Genomic DNA, 17,710 nt, shown 5'->3' with positions numbered 1-17,710 from the left:
AAGCGAGGGGGGGCAGAGAGAAGGGATGACAAAGAGAGGGGCAGAGAGGGGGGGTCAGAAAGAGAGGGGTCAGAGAAAGAGGGGGCAGAGAGAGGGGGAGAGAGAGAGGGGTTGACAGACAGAGTGGGGGACAGAGAGAGGGGGACAGAGAGAGGGGAACAGAGAGAGAGAGGGGAACAGAGAGAGAGGGTGACAGAGAGAGAGGGGGACAGAGAGAGTGGGGGACAGAGAGAGAAGGGCAGAGAGAGAGGGGGGCAGAGAGCGGGCGTGTGAGTGAGAGGGGGACAGAGAGAGAAGTGCACAGAGAGAGGGGGACAGAGAGAGGGGGACAGAGTGAGGGGGGTACAGAGAGAGTAGGGGACAGAGAGAGAGGGGGACAGCGTCAAAAGGGAACAGAGAGAGAAGTGGACAGGGAGAGTGGGTCAGAGAGAGTGGGGGCCAGAGAGAGGGCGAGAGAGAGAGAGGGACAGAGATAGAAGCAGACAGAGAGAGGGGCAGAGAGTATGAGGGAGGTAGGGAGAGAGAGGGGCAGAGAGAGAGGGGTCAGAGAGAGGGGGAGAGAGAGAGGGAGGAACAGAGAGAGAGGGTGACAGAGAGAGAGGGGGACAGAGTGAGGGCAAGTGAGAGAGAGGAGGACAGAGCGAGAAGTGGTTAGAGAGAGAGGGGTAGGAAAGAGAGGGGTACAGAGAGAGGGGGAGAGAAAGAGAGGGGTACAGAGAGAGTAGGCGGCCGAGAGAGTGGGGAACAGAGTGAGAAGGGGACAGAGTGAGAAGGGAACAGAGAGAGGGGGGGACAGAGAGAGAGGGGGACAGAGAGAGAGGGAGAGAGAGAGAAGGGGGACAGAGAGAGAGGGGGAGAGAGAGAGGGCGACAGAGAGATGGCGACAGAGAGAGGATGACAGAGAGAGAGAGGGACAAATAGAGAGGTGGACAGAGAGAAAGGGAGAGAGAGAGAAGGGGGACAGAGAGAGAGGGGGACAGAGAGAGAGGGAGAGAGAGAGAAGGGGGACAGAGAGAGAGGGGGTCAGAGAGAGAGGGCGACAGAGAGATGGCGACAGAGAGAGGATGACAGAGAGAGAGAGGGACAAATAGAGAGGTGGACAGAGAGAGAGGAGGGCAGAGAGAGAGGGGGGCAGAGAGAGGACGAGAGACAGAGGGGGAGAGAGAGTCGGGACAGAGAGAGAGGGGCAGAGAGAGAGGGGGCAGAGAGAGGGCGAGAGAGAGGGAGGAGAGAGAGAGTCGGGACAGAGAGAGAGGGGCGGAGAGATGGGGGACAAAGCGAGGGGGGGCAGAGAGAAGGGATGACAAAGAGAGGGGCAGAGAGAGAGGGGCAGAGAGAGAGGGTCAGAAAGAGAGGGGGACAGAGAAAGAGGGGGACAGAGAGAGGGGAACAGAGAGAGAGAGGGGAACAGAGAGAGGGGGAACAGAGAGAGTGGGGGACAGAGAGAGAAGGGCAGAGAGAGAGGGGGGCAGAGAGCGGGCAAGTGAGTGAGAGGGGGACAAAGAGAGAAGTGCACAGAGAGAGGGGGACAGAGAGAGGGGGAGAGAGAGGGGGGTTACAGAGAGAGTAGGGGACAGAGAGAGAGGGGGACAGCGTCAAAAGGGAACAGAGAGAGAAGTGGACAGAGAGAGTGGGACAGAGAGAGAGGGAGAGAGAGGGGGGAACAGAGAAAGGATGACAGAGAGAGAGAGCATGACAGACAGAGAGGGGGACAGAGAGAGTGGGGGACAGAGAGAGAAGGGGGACAGAGAGAGAGGGGGACAGAGAGAGAGGGCGACAGAGAGATGGCGACAGAGAGAGGATGACAGAGATAGAGGGGGACAGATAGAGAGGTGGACAGAGAGAGAGGAGGGCAGAGAGAAAGGGGGGCAGAGAGAGGGCGAGAGAGAGAGGGGGAGAGAGAGAGTAGGGAACAGAGAGAGTGGGGCAGAGAGAGGGGGAGAGAGAGAGAGGGTGACAGACAGAGTGGGGGACAGAGAGAGTGGGTGATAGAGAGGGGAACAGAGAGAGAGAGGCGAACAGAGAGAGAGGGTGACAGAGAGAGAGGAGAACAGAGAGAGTTGGGGACATAGAGAGAGAAGGGCAGAGAGAGAGAGGGGGGCAGAGAGAGAGGGGGGCAGAGAGAGGGCGTGTGAGAGAGAGGGGGACAGAGAGAGAAGTGCACAGAGAGAGGGGTAGGAGAGAGAGGGGGACAGAGAGAGGGGGACAGAGAGAGGGGGTACAGAGAGAGAAGGGGACAGAGAGAGTGGGGGACAGAGAGAGGGGGGGGCAGAGAGAGAAGGGTACAGAGAGAGAGGGCGACAGAGAGATGGTGACAGAGAAAGGATGACAGAGAGAGACGGTGACAGACAGAGAGGGGGACAGAGAGAGTGGGGGACAGAGAGAGAAGGGGACAGAGAGAGAGGGGTACAGTGAGAGAGGGGGAGTGAGAGAGGGGGACAGAGAGAGGGGGAGAGAGGGGGTGATAGATAGTGGGGGCAGAGAGAGAGGTGGCAGGGAGAGTGGGACAGAGAGAGTGTGGGCCAGAGAGAGGGCGAGAGAGAGAGGGAGACAGAGAGAGAAGCGGACAGAGAGAGGGGGAGAGAGGGTGATGGAGGTAGGGAGAGAGAGGGGGACAGAGAGAAGTGGTTAGAGAGAGAGGGGTAGGAAAGAGATGGGGTCCAGAGAGAAGGGATGACAAAGAGAGGGGGACAGAGAGAGAGGGGGCAGAGAGAGAGGCGAACACAGAGAGAGGGTGACAGAGAGAGAGGGAAACAGACAGAGAGGGGGACAGAGAGAGTGGGGTATAGAGAGAGAAGGGGACAGAGAGAGAGACGGGTACAGTGAAAGAGGTGGACAGAGAGAGGGTGAGAGAGGGGGGGATAGAGAGTGGGGGCAGAGAGAGAGGTGGCAGGGAGAGTGGGACAGAGAGAGTGGGGGCCAGAGAGAGTGCGAGAGAGAGAGGGGGACAGAGGGAGAAGCGGACAGAGAGAGGGGGAGAGAGAGTCATGGAGGTAGGGAGAGAGAGAGGGGGCAGAGAGAGAGGGGGACAGAGAGAGCGGGAGAGATAGAGAGGGGAACAGAGAGAGAGGGTGACAGAGAGAGAGAGGGGACAGAGAGAGGGCGAGTGAGAGGGGGACAGAGAGAGAGGTGGTTAGAGAGAGAGGGGTAGGAAAGAGAGGGGGACAGAGAGAGGGGGAGAGAGAGAGAGGGGGAGAGAGAGGGAGGGAGAGGGAGAGAGAAGGGGGACAGAGAGAGAGGGGGTCAGAAAGAGAGGAGGACCGAGAGAGAGAGGACAGAGAGAGGGCGAGTGAGAGGGGGACAGAGAGAGAGGTGGTTAGAGAGAGAGGGGTAGGAAAGAGAGGGGGACAGAGAGAGGGGGAGAGAGAGAGAGGGGAGAGAGAGGGAGGGAGAGAGAGAGAGAAGGGGGACAGAGAGAGAGGGGGACAGAGACAGAGGGCGACAGAGAGACGGCGACAGAGAGAGCAGTGGACAGAGAGAGAGGAGGGCAGAGAGAGGGGGGCAGAGAGAGGGCGAGAGAGACTGGGGAACAGAGAGAGAGGGGCAGAGAGAGGGGGACAATGCGAGGGGTAACAGAGAGAAGGGTGACAAAGAGAGGGGGCAGAGAGAGAGGGACAGAGAGAGAGGGGGTCAGAAATAGAGGGGGACAGAGAGAGAGCGGGCAGAGAGAGAGGCAGAGAGAGAGAGGGTGACAGACAGAGTGGGGGACAGAGAGAGTGTGGGACAGAGAGAGGGGGAGTGGGGGGAAGAGAGAGAGGGGGCAGAGAGAGAGGTGGCAGGGAGAGGGTGATAGAGAGAGTGGGTGTCAGAGAGAGGACGAGAGAGAGAGGGGGACAGAGAGAGAATGGGACAGAGAGAGAAGGGGACAGAGAGAGGTGGAGAGAGAGAGGGTGACAGAGAGAGAGGGGGACAGGGAGAGTGGGGGCCAGAGAGAGAAGAGGACAGGGAGAGGGGGAGAGATAGTGAGGGGGGTAGAGAGAGAGGGGGCAGAGAGAGAGGGGGACAGCGAGAGGGGGACAGAGAGAGGGGAACAGAGAGAGAGGGTGACAGAGAGAGAGGGGGACAGGGAGAGTGGGGGTCAGAGGGAGAATGGGACAGAGAGAGGGGGAGAGAAAGTGAGGGGTTAGAGAGAGAGGGGGACAGAGAGAGGGGGACAGAGAGAGAGGCGAACAGAGAGAGAGTGTAACAGAGAGAGAGGATGACAGAGAGAGGGGGGGACAGAGAGAGGGGAGGACAGAGAGAGAAGGCAGAGAGAGGGTGTCACAGAGATTGCGGCAGAGAGAGTGGGGGACAGCGTGAGAAGGGAACAGAGAGAGAAGGGGACAGAGAGAGGGCGGGAGAGAGGGGAGAGAGAGGGGGACAGAGAGAGTTGGGACAAAGAGAGGGGGTCAGAGAGAGGGGTTACAAAGAGAGGGGTACAGAGAGAGAGGGGAACATAGAGAGGGGAGGATAGAGAGAGAGGGAGACAGAGAGAGAGGGGCAGAGAGGGAGGGGGTCAGAGAGTGGGCAACAGAGATGGGGGACAGTTAGAGAGGGGTGAAAGACAGAGAGGGGGACAGAGAGACTGGGGAACAGAGAGAGGGGAGGACAGAGAGAGAGTGGCAGAGAGAGGGGGTCACAGAGATTGCGGCAGAGAGAGTGGGGGACAGGGAGAGTGGAAGACAGAGAGAGGGGGAGTGAGAGGGGAGAGAGAGAGAGGAGGGCAGAGAGAGGGCGAGTGAGAGAGAGGGGGACAGAGAGGAAAGAGGACAGAGAGAGAGAGGGGTAGGAGAGAGGGGGGACAGAGAGAGGGGAGAGAGAGAGAGAGGGGTACAGAGAGTTAAGGAGACAGAGAGAATAGGGGACAGAGTGAGAGGGAGAGAGAGAGGGGGACAGAGAGAAAGTTGGCAGGGAGAGGGGGACAGAGAGAGTGGGGGTCAGAGAGATGGCGAGAGAGAGGGGGACAGAGAGAGAAGGGGACAGAGAGAGAGGGGGACAGAGAGAGTGGAGAGAGAGAGGGTGTCAGACAGAGAGAGGGGCAGAGAGAGAGGGTGTCAGAGAGTGGGCAACAAGATGGGAGGACAGAGAGAGTGGGGGAGAGAGAGAGAAGGGGACAGATAGAGGGGGACGGGGAGAGAGGGGGACAGAGAGAGGGGGAGTGAGAGGGGGGAGAGAGAGAGGGGCAGAGAGAGAGGGGGACAGAGAGAGGAGTACAGAGAGAGAGAGGGGAACAGAGAGAGAGGGTGACAGAGAGAGAGGGGGACAGAGAGAGTGGGGACAGAGAGAGAGAAGGGCAGAGAGAGAGGGGGCAGAGAGAGGGCGAGTGAGAGAGAGGGGGACAGAGAGAGAAGTGGACAGAGAGAGAGGGTAGGAGAGAGAGGGGGACAGAGAGAGAGATGGGGACAGAGAGAGTGGGGGACAGAGAGAGAGAGAGAGAGAGAGGGTGACAGCGAGAGAGGTAGCGAGACAAGGAAAGAGAGAGAAGGGGAGGGGGCAGAGAGGAAGGAAGAGAGAGGATGGAGGAGAGAGGAGGGGCGAGGAGGGCGTGAGAGAGGTGAGAGGGGGAGGGAGTAGAAAGAAGAGGGGAGAGAGAGGGTGGGAGAGAGGGGGGGAGGCCGAGCGAGTGGAGGGCGAGAGAGAGGGGAGGGAGAGTGAGAGGGCAGGGAGAGTAAGAGGGTAGTGAGAGTAAGAGGGGAGGGAGAGTGAGTGGGAGGGAGAGTGAGAGAGGAGGGAGAGTAAGAGGGGAGGGAGAGAGAGTGGATGAAGAGAAGGGGAGGGAGAGTGAGAGGGGAGGGCGACAGCGAGGGGAGGGTGAGAGGGGGAGGGGGAGAAAGAGGGGAGGGAGAGAGAGGGAGGGGAGGGCGAGAGAGTGGAAAGAGAGTGAGGGGGAGGGAGAGAGACCGGAGGGAGAGAGAGGGGAGGTCCAGAGAAGGGAGGGCGAGAGAGAGTGCAGGGAAAGAGAGGGGAGAGCGAGTGAGTGGAGGGCGAGTGAAGGGGAGTGTGAGAGAGGGGAGGGCGAGAGAGGGGAGGGAGAGAGAGTGGGGAGGGCGAGAGAGAGGGGAGGGAGAGAGAGAGGGGAGAGCGAGAGAGGGGAGGGAGGGAGACGGCAGAGAGAGAGAGGGGAGGGTGAGAGAGAGGGGAGGGCGAGAGAGAGGGGGTGAGAAAGAGAGAGACAGTGAGTGAAAGTGAGAGCGTGAGTGAGAAAGAGAGAGCAGGTGAGAGAGAGGGGGGTGAGAGAGAGGGGTTGGGGTGATAGGAGTGTGAGAGAGAAGGGGTGAGAGACAGAGGGGTGGGACAGAGAGAGAGAGACAGTGTGGTCAGAGAGAGAGGGGTGAGAGAGAGAGTGGGGAGGGCGAGAGAGAGGGGAGGGAGAGAGAGAGAGTGAGTGAAAAAAGAGAGTGTAAGTGAGAAAGAGAGAGCATCAGTGAGAAAGAGAGCGCGGGTGAGAGAGAGGGGTTGACAGAGGGGGTGGGGGTGAGACGGTGGTGAGAGATAACGGATGATTGAGAGAGAAAGTGGGGAGGGGGTAATAGAGAGAGTGGAGTGAGAAGGAGAGGGTGTGAGAGAGAGTGGGTGAGAGAGAGGGGTGAGAGGGGGAGGGGTCAGAGAGAGAGAGTGAGGGGTAAGAGAGAAAGGGCGTGAGTGAGGGAGAGTGGTGAGAGGTGAGAGAGGGAGGGTGGTGAAGTGGAGAGAGAGAGTGGGGTGAGAGAGAGGGGATGAGAGAGAGGGTGGTAAGAGAGGGGGTGGTGAGAGACGGTGTGAGAGTGGGGGCAAGATATGGGGAGAAAGAGAGTGGAGAGAGAGGGGTAGAGAGAGAGTGGGGGTGAGGGGGTGGACAGAAATGGTGTAGAGAGGGGTGAAAGAGTGGGGAAAAAAGTGGGGAGAGACAGGGGGAGAGAGAGTGGTGGGGGAAGAGGGGAAAGAGAGGGGACGAGAGAGAGAGGGGAGCGAGAGCGTGGGAGGGGGGAGAGAGAGTGGTCAGACAGAGGGAGTGTGTGAGTGAGAGTGGGTGTGAGAGAGAAGGGGTGTGAGAGTGAGAAGGGATGTCAGAGAGAGACGTGGGGTGAGAGAGAGAATGGGTGAGAGAGTGAGATGGGATGGAGAGAGAGGGGGTGTGAGTGACAGAGGGAGATGGAGAGGGAGAGAGAAGGGGGCAGAGAGAGGGGGAGAGAGAGGGGGTGGGGGTAAGAAGGGGTTGAGTGAGAAGGGGAGATTGAGAGAGAGAAAGTGGGGGGGTAAGAGAGAGAGTGGAGTGAGAAGGAGACGATGTGAGAGAGAGAGAGTGGGTGAGAGAGAGGGGCTGATCGAGAAGGGTGAGAGGGGGAGGGGTTAGAGAGAGAGAGCGCTGGGTAAGAGAGAAAGGGTGTGAGAGAGGGAGTGGGTGAGGGGGTGAGAGAGGGAGGAGGGGTGAAAGGGGGTGAGAGAGAGGGGTGAGAGAGGGGATGAGAGAGAGAGAGGGGTGAGAGAGAGGGAGCGAGAAGTAGAGAGGGGATGAGAAAGAGGCAGAGGGATGGTGGGAGAGAGGGAGGGGTGAGAGAGCGAGGATGTGTGAGAGTGTGTGAGAGAGAGGGATGTGAAAGAGATTGGGATGGGAGAGGGGGGAGTAAGAGAGAGAGATGGATTTGAGAGAGAGAGGGGGGTTGAGAGAGAGGGGATTGAGAGACTGAGGGGGTGATAGAGTGAGGGGATGAGAGTTTGAGGTGTGTTGAGAGAGGGGGTGGTAAGAGGGGGCCGTGAGAAAGAGAGAGAGTGAGAGAGAGGGGTGAGAGAGAGGAGTTGACAGAGAAAGAAAGGTCTGAGAGAGAGAGACAGGGGTGAGAGAGAGGATGTGAGAGAGAGTGATGAGAGAGAGAAGGGTTGAGAGAGAAAGAGAGGGGTGAGAGAGAGAGAGGGTAGAGAGAGGGGGGTGAGCGAAAGGATGAGAGGGGGAGGGGTTCGAGAGAGAGAGTGCAGGGTAAGAGAGAAAGGAAGAGGGGTGAGGGGGTGAGAGAGGGAGGAGGGTTGAGAGGGGGTGACAGAGAGAAGGGTGAGAGAGAGGAGATGAGAGAGTGAGGGGATTGAGAGAGGGGCTGGTGAGAGACACAGGGAGTGAGAGAGAGGTGTGCAAGAGAGGCGATGAGAGAGCGAAGGATGAGAAAGGGGTTGAGAGTGAGAGAGGTGGGGGGGGTGAGAGAGAGAGAGGGGTGAGAGAGTGAGAGGGTGGAAGAGAGGGGTGTGGGAGAGAGAGGGGGTGAGAGAGAGAGAGCTGGGTTAGAGGGCAGTGTGAGGGAGAGGTGGGAGTGAGTGACACAGAGGGGGTGTGAGAGAGGGGTGAGAGAGGGGGCGAGAGGGGAGAGGGAGAGGAGCAGGAGAGAGAGGGAGATGAGAGGCAGAGAGCTGGTGGAGAGAGGGGGTGATAGAGCGAGGGTGCATGATAGTGTGTGTGAGAGCGAGGGTGAGAGAAAGAGGAGTGAGAGAGAGGGTGTGAGAGAGAGTGGTGAGAGAGAGAGTGGTTGAGAGAGAAGGTGGGCGAGAGAGGGTGTGAGAGACAGGGGTGAGAGACTGATGGGTGAGAGAGTGAGGAGATGAGAGATTGAAGGGGTTGAGAGAGGGGGATGAAGAGAGAGAGGGGTTGAGAGAGAGATGGATGTGAGAGAGGGAGACGCGTTGGGGATGAGAGACTGAGGGGTTAGAGAGTGAGGGATGAGAGAGGTGTAGAAGGGTGTTGAGAGAGGGGGTGGTGAGAGGAGGCGGTTAGACAGAGAGGGAGTGAAGACAGGGGGTGTGGGAAAGAGAGGGGGTGGGGTGAGGCAGTGGTGACGGACAGAGAGGGGAGAGAGAGGGGGTGAGAGCGGTGGATGTGAGAGAGAACGAGGGGTTGAGAGAGGGGTGTGAGAGACTGAGGGGGTGAGAGAGTGAGGGGGCTTGAGAGAGGGGGTGGTGAGAGAGAGGGGGAGTGAGAGAGAGGGGGAGTGAGAGAGAGAGAGAGAGAGGGGTGAGAGAGAGGGGTGAGAGAGAGGGGTGAGAGAGAGGGGGAGTGAGAGAGAGAGAGACAGAGAGAGGGGTGAGAAAGAGGGGTTGAGAGAGAGGGGAGTGAGAGAGAGAGTGGGGTTGAGAGTGGGAGGGGTGGGGGGTGAGAAGGATAGGAGTGGAGGGTTAAAGAGAGAGGGGGTGAGAGAGAGAGCTGGGTGAGAGGGCGGTGAGAGGGAGAGGTGGGAGTGAATGACACAGAGGGAGTGGGAGAGAGAGGGGGTGAGAGAGAGTGCGAGAGATGGGAATGTGAAAGAAATTAGGATGGAAGAGAGAAGGGTGACGGAGAGAGAGGGGAGAGAGGGGGGTGAGAGAGAGGAAACTTTGAGAGCAAGAGGGGTTGAGAGAGAGGGGTGAGAGACTGAGGGGGTTAGAGAGTGAGGGGATGAGAGAGTGAGGGGGTTGAGAGAGGGGTGGTGAGAGAGAGGGGCGTGAGAGAGAGGGAGTGAGAGAGAGGGGTAAGAGAGCGAGGGGGTGAGAGAGAGTGGGTGAGAGACTGAGGGGGTTAGAGAATGAGGGGATGAGAGAGTGAGGGGGTTTGAGAGAGGTGCTGAGAGAGAGGGAGTGAGAGAGAGGGGTAAGAGAGCGAGGGGGTGAGAGAGAGAGGGTGAGAGACTGAGGGGGTTAGAGTGTGAGGGGATGAGAGAGTGAGGGGGTTTGAGAGAGGGGGTGCTGAGAGAGAGAGGGATGACGGAAGTTAGGGGTGACACAGAGGGGTTGAGAGAGAGGTGTGTTGAGAGAGAGAGTTGGTGGAGGGTGAGAGAGAGAAGGGTGAGAGAGTGAGAGGGTGGAAGGGGGAGTGGGAAAGAGAGGGGGCTGAGACAGACAGAGCTGGGTGAGAGGGCGAAGTGGGAGTGAGTGACAGAGAAGGGGTGGGAGAGAGAGGGGTGAGAGAGAGCAGGGGTGAGAGAGAAGGAGTGAGAAGGAGAGAAAGCGGATGAGAAAGAGGCAGAGAGATGGTAGGAGAGAGGGAGGGGGGTGAGAGAGCGAGGGTGTGTGAGAGTGTGTGTGAGAGAGAGGGTGATGTGAAAGAGATTGGGGTGGGGGAGAGAGGGGTGATGGAGAGAGAAGGGAGGGGGTGGTGAGAGAGAGGGGGTGAGAGAGAGGGGAGTGAGAGAGAGTTGGATGTGAGAGAGAGTGCGGAATTGAGAGGGGGTGAGAGACTGATGGGAATGAGAGGGTGAGGGGATGGGCGATTAAGTGGTGGTGAGAGAGGTGGTGGTGAGAGAGGAGGGTGAGAAAGAGAGAGTGAATGAAAAAGAGAGAGTGTATGTGAGAGAGAGAGTGCGTGAGTGAGAAAGAGAGAGCGGGTGAGAGAGAAGGGGTGAGAGAGTGGGGGTGGGGTGAGAGGGGGGTGAGAGAGAAGGGGTGTGAGACAGAGGGGGTGGGGCAGAGAGAGTGACTGTGGTGAGAGAGAGAGGGGGTGAGAGAGTGAGATGGGAGTGAGAGAGAGGGTGTGAGAGAGGGGTAAGAGAGAGAGGGAGTGAGAGAGAGTGAGTGTGAGAGAGAGGGTAAGAGAGCGAGGGGTGATAGAGAGGGGTTGAGAGTGAGTGGGGGGATGAGAGAGTGAGGGGTTGAGAGAGAGATGGGGTTGAGAGAGAGAAGGAGGGTGTGGGAGAGAGAGGGGATGAGAGAGGGAGCGGGTGAGAGAGAGGGAGCGAGAAGGAGAGAGAGGGGATGTGAAAAAGGCAGAGAGAGAGGTGACGGAGAGAGAGGGGAGAGAGGGAGGGGGTGAGAGAGAGATGGAAGTGTGAAGTGAAAGGGGTTAAGAGAGAGGGGGGTGAGAGAGTGAGGGGGTGGGAGACTGAGGAGATGAGAGAGTGAGGGGGTTGAGTGAGGGGGTGGTGAGAGAGAGGGGGGTGAGAGAGAGAGGGAGTGAGAGAGAGGGGTAAGAGAGAGAGGGGTTGAGAGAGGGGTTGTGAGAGTGAGGGTGTGAGAGAGTGAGGGGATGAGAGAGTGAGGGAGTTTGAGAGAGGAGTGCTGAGAGACAGTGGAATGAGGGAGCAAGGGGTGAGAGAGAGGGGTTGAGAGAGAGAGGGGGTGGAGGGTGAGAGAGAGAAGGGTGAGAGAGAGGGGGTTGAGAGAGGGGCTGGGGGGGGATGATAGAGTGAGCGGGTGAGAGAGTGAGCGGGTGGAAGGGGGGGTGGTAAAGAGAGGGGGATGAGAGAGAGAGAGCTGGGTGAGAGAGCGGTGAGAAGGAGAAGTGGGAGTGAATGACAGAGAGGGGTGAGAGAGAGTGGGGGTGAGAGAGCGGGAGTGAGAAGGAGAGAAAGGGAATGAGAAAGAGGCAGAAAGATGGTGGGAGAGGTGGAGGGGGTAAGAGAGCGAGGGTGTGTGAGAGTGTATGTGAGAAAGAGGGGGTTGTGAAAGAGATTGGGGTGGGAGAGAGGGGTGAGGAAGAGAGAAGGGAGGGGGGTGAGAGAGAGGGGTGCGAGAGAGTTGGATGTGAGAGATAGTGAGGGATTGAGAGAGAGGGGGGGTGAGAGACTGAGGGGGGTGAGAGAGTGAGGGGATGGGAGATTGAGGGGTGTTGAGAGAGGGGGTGGTGTGAGAGAGGGGAGTGAGAGAGAGAGGGAGTGAGAATGAGGGTTGAGAGAGTGACAGACAGAGAACGATAGAGCAAGAGTGAGAGAGAAGAGGTGAGAGAGATAGGGTGGACTGCGAGAGAGGGAGAGAGAGAGTGAGAGTGACAGACAGAGAGAGTATGTGCGACAGAGAGAATGTGAGCACGAGCGAGAGAGCGCGAACGAGAGAGACCGTGAGATAAGAGAGAGAGGGAGGCAAGAGCGAGGGAGAGAGGCAGGGGGGGGAGAGAGAGAGAGCGTGGGAAACGGGGTGAGAGAGTGAGAGAGGACCGCAAGAGGAAGAGAGCGAGCGGACGAGTGAGGGGGGTGAGAGTGAGAGTGGGGTGAGAGAGTGAGATGCGAGTGAGAGAGAGGGGGTGTGACGGGGGGAGAGGGGGGTAGAGAGTGGGCGGCAGGAGAGGGGAGAGAGAGAGGGGAGAGGGAGGGGAGAGAGAGGGGGACAGAGAGAGTATTTGAGAGAGTCGGGGTGAGAGAGAAGGGTTGAGAGAGAGAGAGAGTGAGTGAAAAAGAGAGAATGTAAGTGAGAAAGAGAGAGTGTGAGTGAGAAAGAGAGAGCGGGTGAGAGAGAAGTGGTGAGAGAGAGGGGTTGGGGTGAGAGGGGGATGAGAGAGAGGGGGTGGGACAGAGAGAGAAAGACTGTGGTGAGAGAAAGAGGGGTGAGAGAGTGAGATGGGAGTGAGAGAGAGTGGGCGTGAGAGAGGGTATAAGAGAGAGTGGGGAGTGACAGAGAGAGGGAGTGTGAGAGATGGGTAAGAGAACGAGGGGTGAGAGAGAGAGAGATGGGGGTTAGAGAGAGAGAAGGAGGGGAGAGAAAAGAGGGGTGAGAGAGAGAGGAGTGAGACAGTGGTTGAGAGATAGAGGGGTTGAGAGAGAGGGGGAGAGAGGGGTTGAGAGAGAGGGGTTGAGAGAGACGGGGAGAAAGAGGGGTTGAGTGAGAGAGAGAGGGTTAGAGAGAGAGAGGGAAGAGAGAGGGGTTGAGAAAGATGGGTTGAGAGATAGAGGAGGTGAGGGGGAGGACTGAGAGAGAGATGGAGAGAGAGCGCGACTGACAGAGAGAACGATAGAGCAAGAGTGAGAGAGAAGAGGTGAGAGAGGTAGGGTGGACTGAGAGAGAGGGGGAGAGAGAGACAGACAGAGAGAGCATGAGCGAGAGAGAGAGTGAGCGAGAGAGACCATGAGATAAGATAGAGAGAGGGAGGCAAGAGAGAGGGAAGGAGGACAGGGAGAGAGAGAGAGAGCATGAGAAGAGGGTGAGAGGGTGAGAGAGAGAGAGCAAGAGGAAGAGAGCGAGCGCAATAGTGAAAGAGAGAGAGGATGGGTGAGAGAGAGAGGGGGTGAGAGAGGGGTGCGAGAGAGGGGGGCAAGAGAGGAGGGGAGAGCGGAGGGGAGGGGGGGTGAGGGATGGGGAGAGAAGGGTGAGAGAGAGGAGGGAGCGAGAGGGGAGGGGAGGAGAGAAGGGAGAGAGAGAGAAGGGGAGAGAGAGGGGGAGAGAGGGGGTGAGAGAGGGGGCAGAGAGAGGGGAGAGAAGGGTGAGAGAGAAGAGGAGAGAGAGGGGGCGAGAGAGGAGGGGAGAGAGGAGGAGAGAGAGGGGGAGAGAGATGGGGAGGGGGAGTGAGGGGGAAGGAGTAGAGGAGAGGGGGAGAAGTGGGAGAGAGGGGGTGAGAGAGAGGTGTTGAGAGAGAGGGGGTGCGAGAGACAGAAGGGGTGTGAGAAAGAAGGGGTGTGAGACAGAGGGGGTGGGAGAGAGAGAGAGAGACGTGGGGTGAGAGAGAGGGAGTGGGGTGAGAGAGTGAGAGTGGGGTGAGAGAGTGAGATGGGAGTGAGGGAGAGGGGATGTGAGAGATAGGGGAGAGAGGTGGTAGAGATTGGGGGGCTAGAGAGGGGGAAGAGAGAGGTGGTGAGAGAGGGGATGAAAAATTGGGCAGAGAAAGGGGGAGAGAGACGAGGAGAGAAAGGGAGGAGAGAGAGGGTTTCAGAGAGAGGGGGTGAGGGAGAGGGCGTGTGAAAGAGAGAGAGAGTAAAAAAGAGAGAGAGTGTAAGTGAGAAAGAGAGAGTGAGTGAGAAAGAGAGAGCGGGTGAAATAGAGGGACTGAGAGAGAGGGGGTGGGGGTGAGAGGGGTATGAGAGAGAAGGGGTGATTGAGAGAAAGAAAGTGGGGGAGGGGATAAGAGAGAGAATGGAGTGAGAAGGAGGGTGTGTAAGAGAGAGAATGGGCAAGAGAGAGGGGTGAGCTAGAGGGGTGTGAGGGGGAGGGGTTAGAGAGAGAGAGCGAGGGGTAAGAGAGAACGGGTGTGAGAGAAGGAGAGGGGATGAGGGGGGTGATAGAGGGAGGGGGAGAGAGAAGGGCTGAGAGAGAGGGGTTGAGAGAGAGGGGTGAGAGAGTAAGGGTTGGAGAGAGTGAGGGGATGAGAGAGTGAAATGGGTTTAGAGAGGGGGTAGAGAGAGAGAGGGACATGAGAGAGAGGGAGAGTGAGAGAGGGGTGAGAGAGAGAGGAGTGAGAGAGAGAGGGTGTGAGAGAGAGAGGGGTGTGAGAGAGAAAGGGTTGAGAGAGAGGGTTGAGAGGGGGGGTGAAAGAGTGAGGGTGTGAGAGAGTGAGTGGATGAGAGAGTGAGGCTGGTTGAGAGGTAGGGAGAGAGAGAGGGGCCAGAGAGAGGGGTGAGAGGGGTTGAGAGAGAGAGGGTTGAGGGAGAGAAGAGGGTGAGAGAAAGAGGGGGTGTGATGAGGGGTGAGATAGAGATGGGGGTGAGAGAGAGGGGGTGTTGAGACAGAGAGGGGGTGAGAGAGAGAGCGGGTGTGTGAGAGAGGGCGATATGAGGGGGTGAGAGGAAGGGGAGAGACAAAGGGGGAGAGACAAAGGGGGAGTGAGAGTGGGTCAGAGAAAGATTGGACGTGAGACAGAGAGGGGGTTGGGAGAGAGAGAGAGAGAGGGGTTGAGAGAGAGAGGGAGTGAGAGAAAGGGGTTCAGAGAGAGTGGGGAAGAGTGAGAGAGGGGTTGAGAGAGAAGGGGGGTAGAGAGAGGGGTTGAGAGAGGGAGAGAGGATGAGAGAGAGCGGCGTTAGAGAGAGGGGGTGGGAGAGACAGGGGGTGGGAGAGAGAGGGGTGGGTGAGGGAGTGGGGTGAGTGAGAGAGGGCGATGTGAGGGGGGTGAGAGAGAAAGGAGAGAGACAAAGGGGGAGAGAGTGGGTCAGAGAAAGACTGGAGGTGAGACAGAGAGAGGCTGGGAGAAAGGGCATGGGAAAGAGAGGGGTTGAGAGAAATGGGGTGAGAGTGAGATGGGGTGAGAGAGAGGAGTGAGAAGGAGAGACAGGGGATGAGAAAGAGACTGGAGAGAGGGTGGGAGAGATGGAGGGGGCGAGAGAGAGGGGTAAGAGAGAGAGAGAGAGGTGGTGAGAGAGTGCGGGTGAGGATGTAAGAGAGAGAGAGAGATCGATAAAGTGAGAGAGAGGAGTGAGAGAGAGCGGTTGCGGGGGTGAGATAGAGTGGGTGAGAGAGAGAGAGAGAAAGAGCAAGGGATGAGAGAGAGGGGGTTTAGAGAGAGAGGGAATTTGAGAGAGTGATAGAGAGCGGGTGAGAGAGAGAGGAGGATGAGGGGGGTGAGAGAGAGAGGGTGAGAGCAAGGGTGAGAGAGAGGGGTTGAGAGAGGGGGGTGAGAGAGAAAGGGGTGAGAGAGAGAGGGGTGAGAAAGGGAGAGAGGGCTGAGATAAGGAGAGGGGGAGAAAGAGAGAGGGGAGAGAGAGAGAGGGCTGAGAATGAGAGAGAGGGGAGAGAAAGAGAGGGTCAGATAAAGAGTGAATGTGAGGGGTGTGAGAGAGAGGAGGTGGGAGAGAGAGTGGGAGAGAGAGGGGGTGAGAGAGAGGGATTGAGAGAAAGGGGGAGAGATAGAGAAGGGGTGAGAGAGAAAGGGGGACAGCAAGAGAAAGAGGGATGAGAGAGATGGGACGTGAGAGAGAGAGCGAAAGGGGTGAGAGAGGGGGTGAGATAGACATTGAATGATGGGTTGAGAGAGAAAGAGAGAGACAGAGAGAGAGAGAACGAGTGAACAGATGAGAGTTAGAGGGGTGTGAGGGCGATGGGGAGAGAGAGTGGGCGCTAGAGAGAGACAGAGCGAGAGCAAGGAGGAGGGAGGAAGAAAGGGGTCAAAAGAGAGAGAGAAATGGGGGTGAACAATAAAAGAGGGTGCAAGAGAGGGGGTATACAGAGAGAGAGAGAGAGAGAGGGGTGTGAGACAGAGCGCGAGAGGGAAAGGGAATGAGAGAGAGAAAAAGGGAACGAGAGACAGAAGGCAATAGAGCGAGAGAGAGGAGGGGATGAGAGAGAGGGCGGGGAGAGAGAGGGTGTAAAGAGGAGAGAGGGTGAGGGGTGACAGGGAGACAGGTGTGAGAGTGAAAGAGCAGGGTGGAGATAGAGGGTGTGAGAGAGAGCGAGGGGGGAGAGAGATAACAAGGTGAGAGAGAAAGGGTGTGTGAGAGAGAGAGGCAGTGAGAGAGAGAAGGGGATGAGAAAGACAGGGGGTGCAAGAGAGGGTGGATGAGAGCGGGAGGGGATGAGAGAGATGGGTGAGATAGGGAGAGTGTGAGAGAGGAGGGATGAGAGTGGGAGGGGGAAAGAGGGACAGGATGAGAGAGGGAGGGTGAGAGAGGGAGGTGTGTGAGAGAGAGGGGTGAGAGAGAAGGGTGTGAGAGTGGGAGGGTGGGAGAGAGGGATGGTTTGAGAGAGAGAGGGCATGAGAGAGAGGGGTGTGTGAGGGAGAGAGAGGTGAGAGAGAGGGTGAGAGAGGGGGAGAGAGAGGGAGAGAGAGGGGGAGAGAAGGTAAGACAGTTCGAGTGGTGAGAGAAAGAGAGAGGTGACAGAGAGATGGGTTTGAGAGAGAGGGGTTTGAGAGAGAGGGGCTGTAAGAGGCGTGTGAGAGAGAGCTGGGTGAGAGGGGGTGAGGGGGGGGCTGAGAGAGGGAGAAGTGGGTGAGAGAGAGAGTGGGGATGAGGGAGAGGTTGGTGAGAGATCGGGGTGGAAGAGAGAGCAGGTGTGAAAGAGAGAAGGAAGGGGTGAGACCGAGACAGGCTGAGAGAGAGAGAGAGGGTGGGGGGCGAGAGAGCGGGATACAGAGAGCGGTTTAGAGAGAGGGGTAAGAAAGAGAGGGGTTAGGATGAGAAGGGGTATGAGAGAGACCGGTGTGGAAGAGAGAGCGGGTGAGAAAGAGACGGGGGTGAGAGAGAGATAGGCTGAGTTAGAGAGAGAGGGGTGAGAGAGAGAGGGTAAGAGAGAGAGTGTAAGAGGGAGGTAAGAGAGAGAGGGAGTGAAAGAAAGAGGGGTGAAAGAGAGAGAGGGCCTGAGAGAGGGGGGTGAGACAGAGAGAGGGGAAAGAGAGAGAGGGGTGGGAGAGAGAGAGGAGTGTGAGAGAAGGTGTGTGAGAGAGATCTGGGTGGGAGAGACTGGGGAGAGAGGACGGGGGGCTGAGAGAGAGAGGGATGAGAAAGAGTGGTGAGAGAGAGAGGGGTGAGAGAGAGAGGGTGAGAGAGAGAAGGGTGTGAGAGAGTGGGTGAGAGAGAGAGACAGGCAGAGAAAGAGAGGGTGAGAGAGAGAGGCGTAAGAGAGAGAGGGGGAAGAGAGAGAAGGGTGAGAGGGTGAGAGAGAGAGGGAGGATGAGAAAGATCGTGGTGGGGGAGAGAGCGGGTGAGAAAGAGAAAAGGGGTGAGTGAGAGTGGGGGATAGAGAGGGGGTGAGAGAGAGAGACGTAAGGGGGGGTGAAAGAGAGAGGGGTAAGAGAGAGAGAGGGGTGAGAGAGAGGGGTGAGAGAGAGAGGGGTGAGAGAGAGAGAGGGGTGAGAGAGAGGGGTGAGAGAGAGGGGTGAGAGAGAGGGGGGTGAGAGAGAGAGGGGTTAGAGAGAGGGGTGAGAGAGAGGGGTGAGAGAGAGAGGGGTGAGAGAGGAGAGTGGTGAGAGTGGGAGGGGGTAAGAGAGTGAGAGGGCTAAGAAAGAGAGGGGTGAGAGAGAGAGAGGGGTGAGAGAGAGGGGTGAGAGAGAGGGGTGAGAGAGAGAGGGTGCGGGAGAGAGGGGGGTGAGAGAGGGGGGTGAGAGAGAGGGGTGAGAGAGAGAGGGGTGAGAGAGAGAGAGGGGTGAGAGAGGGGGGTGAGAGAGAGA

Source organism: Chiloscyllium punctatum, chromosome 12 (genome assembly GCF_047496795.1).
Source record: "Chiloscyllium punctatum isolate Juve2018m chromosome 12, sChiPun1.3, whole genome shotgun sequence".
In the NCBI taxonomy this organism is placed as follows: Eukaryota; Metazoa; Chordata; class Chondrichthyes; order Orectolobiformes; family Hemiscylliidae; genus Chiloscyllium; species Chiloscyllium punctatum.
Note: the sequence above shows the minus strand (reverse complement) of the source record.